This window comes from Spermophilus citellus, assembly GCF_964194105.1.
Source record: "Spermophilus citellus genome assembly, chromosome: 19".
Classification (NCBI taxonomy): Eukaryota; Metazoa; Chordata; class Mammalia; order Rodentia; family Sciuridae; genus Spermophilus; species Spermophilus citellus.
The window spans coordinates 16,217,427-16,225,372 of record NC_138201.1 but is presented as its reverse complement, the minus strand read 5'-3'; positions in this window follow the sequence as shown (position 1 = coordinate 16,225,372).

Here is a 7,946-nt window from a genome sequence, read left to right as displayed (position 1 = left end):
CTAAACATCTAGAAGGACATCCTTCAAAGACAACTAGGAAAACATCTGCCACTGATTAAGCACCCACAATGCACCAGTAACTGGCCATACCTCATACACATTCCTTGCAATGGAGGGAGGGATTGCAGTTACATTCCATTTCCCCATTAAACAGGCCTCAGAGAGGTTAGGCGACTTGTCTAGGGTCACATAGGGAGTCTGATAGGATTTAAACCTGGGGCTTTCTAATTTCGGGGCCCCAGTTTTCCCTTCTATCCTATGGTGAGACTTGTTCTATTTGAGAGCAGTGGTTCCTAATCATGAAGGAGCTTGTTAAAAATTTGGGAATTTCACTGGGCATGGTGGCAAACATCTATAATTCCAGTGGCTTGGGAGGCTGAGGTAGGAGGATTGTGAGTTCAAAACCAGCCTCAACTGGGCTGAGGATGTGGCTCAAGCGGTAACGCGATTGCCTGGCATGCGTGCGGCCCAGGTTCGATCCTCAGCACCACATACCAACACAGATGTTGTGTCCGCCGAGAACTAAAAAATAAATATTAAAAATTCTCTCTCTCTCTCCTCTCTCACTCTCTCTTAAAAAAAAAAAAAACACTAAAAAATAAATATTAAAAAATTCTCAAAAACCCCCCCCCCAAAACCCAGCTTCAGCAACTTAGGCCCTAAGCAACTTAGTAAGACCCTGTCTCTAAATAAAAAAATAAAAATAAAAAAGGGCTGGGGATGTGGTTCAGTGGTTAAGCGCCTCTGGATTCAAATTTCTGGTAGGATTGGAGCTCCATTTGAAGGAGGAACTCATTCTGAATGTGGAGGGTAAATTCTAGGTTGGTAGTTTTGGGGGGGTTCCTGGTAACTGGGACCAGGTTTCTTTCTGTCCTTCCCTGGCCTAAACCCCCTGGATTAGGGAACAAAATGCCAGACTTCCTGGAATCCCAGCTCTCTTGAACGCTCTCCAGGTTCGGCCTCAGCATGGGGGCCTCAGATGACGGCCTGCTGGGGGCCCACATGCCAGGAGAGCACCGAGGGTCTGTTTTTGCAGCTGCTTCTTTGAACATTCAGCTGAGGCCGAGGGTGGCAGGAGGACTCAGCCCTGGGGCTAGGATCCTGCTGAGGGGAACCTTCCTGGAAACAGGGACAGGGTGGGGCCATCTTGGTATGGCTCATAGTAGGCCCTTTGTTGGTTGCAGGAATGGCGTCCAGCTGTCCAAGGCAGACATCAGCTCGCTGGGATTCTGTTTCCTCCCCCACCCTCCTGCCCAGCACATCTCACCTTCGCCAGACCCTGGCCCGCTGCCTGCGCTCTGTGGCACCATCTCTCCACACGCTCTGGTGGCCCTGCCTCCTTTCTGGATTTTCATCCACCTCTGTTTCCTTCTTCCTGGGATGCTGCTGTCTGGCTCTGTGTCCCTTGAGTCTTCTTCTAAGCATCCTCTGTGGACCACCTGTCAGGTGACCTGTCTGGCTTTATGATTCCAGTCCCAGGATCCCTTTCTAGACTTCGCTGTACCGTCATTTTATTTGCCAATGGATGTCTGCCCTCTATTGCTAATTTAAATCTGTACTCCATAAGGCTAAAGCATGCATCTAGCATGGTGGTTGGCTCAGAATAGGCGCTCTATAAGCTTTTTTTTTTTTTGGTGGGGGGCTGGTACCAGGGATTGAACTCAGGGACACTTGACCACTGAGCCCCATCCCCAGCCCTATTGCATATTTTTTATTTAGAGACAGGATCTCGCTGAGTTGCTTAGGGCCTTGCTTTTGCTGAGGCTGGCTTTGAACTCATGATCCTCCTGCCTCAGCCTCTGGAGCTGCTGGAATGACAGGCATGCGCCACTGTGCCTGGCCTCCTTAGCTTTTGTTCAATGAAATTGGTGGAAAATTCTTGAAGGTTCTCAACCCCACGGGGACCAACTGGGTGTCTCCTCTCCTGTCTTTGTCTCACTGCTGTTTCTGTATGTAAAAGAGACTGACAGAGTAAACAGTTGTCCTGAACGAGATGTGGAGAGATGGCGGTCAGTGGTTCTGTGGGGAGTCTTCAGTGCAACGGCTGTGGTGAAATCCTTCACCAAAATCAGGAAGGAGAAGCAGCAGGTCCAGAGGGAGGGGCTGGGCAGAGAGAGCCACAGGGCACAGCAGGGAGTCCCTCGATCACTCAGTAAGGCCTCAGGCCCCTCCTTGCTGACTGGACAAACCTGCCCAGTCCCCAGCCTTGGAGAGCAACTGCTGATGGGCACATGGCACCTCCTAGCCTCCTCTCAGCTGTGGGCACCTGCCCCTCTGGGAGGCTTGTCTGTCTGTCTACAATGTCAGAACCGCCTGTGCTCCTTGGCTGCATTGGGAGGACCATGTTTGAGATGAGATCAAGACGATGGAAACATTTTAGGGGGAGAACCAAGACGATCATTGTGCATGTGTGTGGGTGTGGAGGGCTTGGGTCACGTGTGTGTATGTGCATCCACGTGTGTGGTCAAGTGTACTCACATCTCCTCGTACCACCGCTTCTCAGATCCCACCTTCCTCTTTAGAAAATCTGTACAGGAAGCTCCCTCCAACGCCACCCTCCTCTGAACGGCCCCATCCACACACACCCCCCAGGTCACTGGGCAGACAATGCCATCATGTTCCTGCTGACCCAGGCAATGACCTGTCCTGGCAAAGGCTGGGCACATCCACCTCTACCCGGGGGGTGCAGGCAGACACTCTGGGGGACAGGACTGGGCATTTTCTCAGCCTGACAGAGGAGGAAACAGGGCTGGAGAGGCGAGGGGTGGCCCCAGGGACAGAATTCGGCCCAATTCGAGGCTTGGGCTACCACATGGCCCAGCTTAGAAGAGAAGGAGAAAGGCCGGGAGCAGGGTTTTTATGCTCACTCACGTACCCACTATCTACTCAGCAAGGCATCCGGAGGCCAGCCCTGGGCACTTACACAAAGCACCTACTGTGCGCTCTGGGCACTTACACAAAGCACCCACTGTGCACTCCAGGTGAGCAGAGCCCCTCAGCTGCAGCTCAGACTCCAGGGAGTCCCATCTGGCTGGGGAGACTGGGTGAGCTGCATGTCAGGGACTCAGGGCTTCCATGCTGAGGGCCGCTGGGGAAGGGAGCAGGCAGGGCCTGGTGGGTGGCATGGTTGGGAGTTGGGGCTGGGTGCATCCTGATTCTCCTTTCCTTCCGCATCTTCTCTCTAGGGCTCTTTTTCCACTTGTAAGATGAGGGGCTTGGGGCAGAAAGGAAATAATAAATAGGTCCATCACGCACACCAGCTTTGGTGTGTTTTACAACGGGAAGGAACTTGGTCATTGCTGAGCAAGCGTCTACACTGGGCTCGGGAATTTGGGGCTGTAACACACATCGTCTCTCTGCTCTGAAGCTCTGGCGCTGGGATGGGTGGACTCACATCTCAAGTGACCTTGGGCAAATCCCTGCTCATCTTGAAGCGTTCACTGGGCCTCACGGGGAACAGCTCCCATGGGTGCCACTGTGAAGGGCAGAGCCAGCTGCTGCAGCGCCCAGCCCCCCCACCATGGTCCCCTCAGCAGTGAGCAGCTGTTGCCTAGCAACGGGGGTAGGGGACCGAATCCTGGGATCCAGGCGAGCCTCCTGCCCATGTCCCGCATCTCAGATGTGGGCTGTGGAGACACCACGCCAGCCTTGGAGCTGGGGTACAATGCCAGGTAATTGAGGGGTTCAAGTCCTGGCCCACGTGAGCTTCTCCGTGCGCTGTGTGGCAGTGAGTTGCCATGATTGGCTCCGTCATCGGGAAGGTTATGAAGATGATCAGTGTGGAGCTGCCTTGGGGGCCTCAGACCTGGAGTCCCCTCCTCCTCTGAGAGCTCATCTAGAAATGCAAAGAATGCTCCAGAGGTCCACCCTGTATCCCAGATGTGAAGCCTGGGACCCAGCCAGTCTCCAAAACAACCTACTAAAGGTACTGAGCACCCACTGTGTGCTTGGCCTGGGCTAACTAAGCACTTAGTGATGCGTTAGCTCTTTAAATCCTGATTGCAATTTCTGGAAGGCAGGAACTGAGGTCCAGAAAGGTTAGGTGACTCGTCTAGGGTCACACCGCCAGGATTTGGACTCCAGATCTTGCACTCTTGACTCTGAAACTTATAATTTCTCCCCTGGGCCCCTCCTTCGCTTCCCCCACCTGCATGTGGCCTACTCCTGGCCCCCAGAATGCTCTGCTCTGCTCCAAGACATCAGGGAAGGGCTACTGTGAGCTTGAGTTCGCCTCTTGTCCTTCCTCAGTGTGGTGACATTACAGCCCCATCCCCAAACAGGGATCTTGGGGGCTTTGGCTAGAAGCAGGATTTAAGTCCCCCATGCCCAGGGGCGTGTTAACCCACAGGGTCATTTTTTCAGGCCATTTGCAGGAATATCCTGGCAGGTCCTGATGCCTGCAGCCCCCACCGCCCCCCCCCCCCCCCCGCCGGGTCTGGCAAATATATGGGAGAGATGGCAACAGAGAGGGGAGGTGGTCAGACCAGGAGCGGAGTATGAAGATGGCAAGAGGGAGAGGAGTCGAGGAGGGAGAGAGAGGGGAGAGGAGGCTTGTGGAGGGGAGGGATTGGAGAGGATCTGAAACACTGCGGAGGAAAAGAGGGCAGGAGCAGAGGAGGGAGTCGTCGAAGGGTGTGGGGTGCTGGGGAGGGGAGGGGAGGGGGCCTCAGAGCAGCAGAGAAAGGAGGAGAGAGCAGATCTGTACACTCTTCAGAAATCTCCAGATCTGCAAAACCCTGCCAAGCAGGAGGTGGGCGGGGGGCAGGTGACTGTTCCACGTCCCAGCTCTGTTACGGACCCCAGAGGCCAAGCGGAAAATCGAATGAGGATTCTAGTCTCTGAGCCAAAGCCTTGCAGGCTGACAGGGCTTGGCTGAGGTTGCCTCAGATTCTAGGGACCAAGGTCTGGTCTCCTCTGCATGCACACTGCCCCCACCCCTGGACGGCAGGCTCACTTGTCCCAGAGAAGCCCAGGCTGTCCTAAGTAGGGAGAAGGATCCAGAGCTTGGATTGAAAGCAGACACTCCCTCCATAAGCTCCTTCTAGACAGATTTGCAGAATCTTGCCTTCTTTGCACCAGGAGCTTATTATCCCCAGGCCAGTCCAATCCTTCTCAGGGTAGTTGCTAGAAGGGAGTTTAGAGCTCTGTCCAATGAATGGGTAAGAGGCAAATAGAAGAGGGGAGAGAAAAGGAACATCAATACAAAGGCCCTGGGGTAGACAGATGCAGAATGGGTTGAGATCTAAAAATCTAGAGAAGACTAGATGTCTCCTGGCTGCAAAAAGGGAGTTAGGGGTGGACAGTGAGGCTGGAGAAGAGGGCAGGGGCCAGTTCTCACAGAGTCTTGTAGATCACAGTGCAGGGTTTAATCATCTTTATCCTTGGAGCCACTGATGGTTTAAGCTGGCAGTGGGGGAGAGAGGGCTGGTATTTCATATTTTGAATTTTAAGCAGACACTTGTATATGCTGTGTAGAAAACAGATCACAGATGGCCTTGGTCTAGGTGTGGGATAATGGGGGCTTGGGCTATAGGGTGGGTAGCACTGTGGGGTGTGAAGAGACCATCTGAGAATAGGTCTTGCCTATGGCTGCAGCTGTCGGGTAGGGCATCTGGGGCAGGATTGATTGATGCTTAAGATGACCAATCAGAGGAAGGCAGCTTTCCCCAAAGAGAACCAACCACTAACCTTCCAATACCCATTATCACCTGGACAGTGTCTTAAAATGTAGATTTGTGGGCTTGTCCTAGACCTCCTGATTCCAGATCTCTAGGGATGGAGTCCAGAATATGCATTTAATAAAATACACTTCCAGGTTACTCCAAGAATCAACCCCCCCACCCCCAGAGGCCATAACCTAGAATTTGGGGGCACCCTCAAATCAGCTCCGCTAGCTGCAGGCAGGTCCTCACCTGCAAAACGGGCCCAAAATAGATGTCTCAAAACACTATGGCGGGGTCTGCATGTGATCATATGCCCAAGGACAATGTCACATGCTGCTTAAGGGAAGGTCTGCTTATTAAAGCTCCATCCATCCCTACCAAGGGCGAGGCCCCAGGACAGTATCTGCGTGCCTGTCTCTATGTGGGTGCTTAGGTGTGCCCAAGGGTGTGCATGATGGGGGCCTTTGGAAGAATCATTTCAATGACCCAGCGCAGGGTCCCTAAGCCCACCATGAAAGCCACCCTTTCCAAGATGATCTTTTGTCCCTCATTTTTGGTATTCACAGGAGAGGTTTGGGAGAAGGGAGAGGGGCTCCCCAAGTCCGACATGGTGGTGGAGGCAGAATGAGGACCCCATCGCGGTGTGATGCACCCCAGGCCAGGATGGTGGCCCCAGGGGTGGGGGAGGGAGCGCAGGAGCATGCGCTCCCCAGGGAGCCTGGGGAGGGGGCGGGGTGGTGCGCTCGCCACCTAATCAAAGCGCAATCAGCGCTAATCAGCGTGTTCTTGAAATAGACCCAACTGGATAGGGAAGCGAGCCGCAGCCCGGGTTTGTATAGCAGCAATCAGGGGGAGGCAATTTTAGATCTGCGGGAACAACAGCTCTTTGTCCGCTCGCCTGGGGACTCTGCCCAGCTCTGCGGAGCGCATTGCGGCTTGGAGATCAAAACACCCCATCCCTGGGGCCTGCAGCTGCCCTGGCTGGGAAGGGGGGCACTGGAGCAATGCGTCCAGCTGCCTCTGGGGTGAGATCCAAACTAGCACCTTGGCTGAGCACCTACTATGTGCTGAGCGCACAGTCAGCTGCTTTTTCTTTTCTTTATTATTATTATTATTATTATTTTGAGTGAGAGGTGGATTCTATTTTGCAGGGGAGGGGATGAAGGTTCAGAGGTAGGGGTCTACCCAAGTCACTGGACAGGTCCTAAGAGACGCAGTTCTGGGCTAACATAAGCCAACGCTCTAATGTAACTCCCAGGTCTTGCAAAAGATCTAGAAATGATGGGTACTGATTTGCAGATGAGGCAAAGTGAGGCTCAGGAAAGTGAAGGGACTTATTCAAGGTCACCCAGATGGTAGTAGTGGTACAGCCGGGACTTATATCCACGTCTTTGAGATGTCAAAGATCATTTTTTCCCCCTAGAATTGAACCCAGGGGTGCTTAAGCACTGAGCCACATCCCCAGCCCCCTTTTAAATATTTTATTTAGAGACAGGGTCTTGCTGAGTTGCTTAGAGTCTTGCTAACTTGCTGGGGCTGGCTTTGAACTCATGATCCTCCTGCCTCAGCCTCCCTAGCCGATGGGATTACAGGCATGCACCACCACATCCAAAGCTGACATTTGATATCACTAAGTTCTGAGCTTCTCTGATGGCCCACACCTTGCCATGGCCCCCAGGAAGCCTCCCTTGCCCACTGGAGCTCTTTGGCCATGGGGCCTGCTGATCATGGAGCTGGCCCTGGGGGCTGGGTAGGTGGGGGAGTGGACAGTGGAGCTTTGGTGACCTAGAATCAGTCAGGCTTCTGTTGCAACTGACACCCTGATTCCCAGCCCCCCATTTCTACTGGGTGGGAACTCTCAGGCACCCTGGTGGCTGGCGGGAGTGTGGTGGGGAGTGTTCTGGTTAGGTCCACCCTGCTGGGCATCACCAGGTGTCCAGTGCCTGGTTGTAGGTGCTGAGGGAGGATGCACAGGAAGAGGGGGCAGGACAGGCAGGTGAGGAGGGGGCTGTGGTTGTGGTCCAGATGGTTGGATGGCCCAGCACAGTGGCTGGGGATGGAGGGAAGAGAGTGGGTTGGAAACTTAGAGGAGTAAGAGCCAGGGAGACTCACTGAGGGAGGAGTCCGGCAGTGAGGAGCTTTTTCCGCCTGGCCAGCTGGTTCCCCCATCATCCTTGACTCCTCTCTGCACCCCACTTCCAATCCACCAGGAATTCTAGTTTATCTACCTTCAAAATATCCAGAACCAGTTCACAATTCCCCTCCGTCTCCCTGGCCCAGACT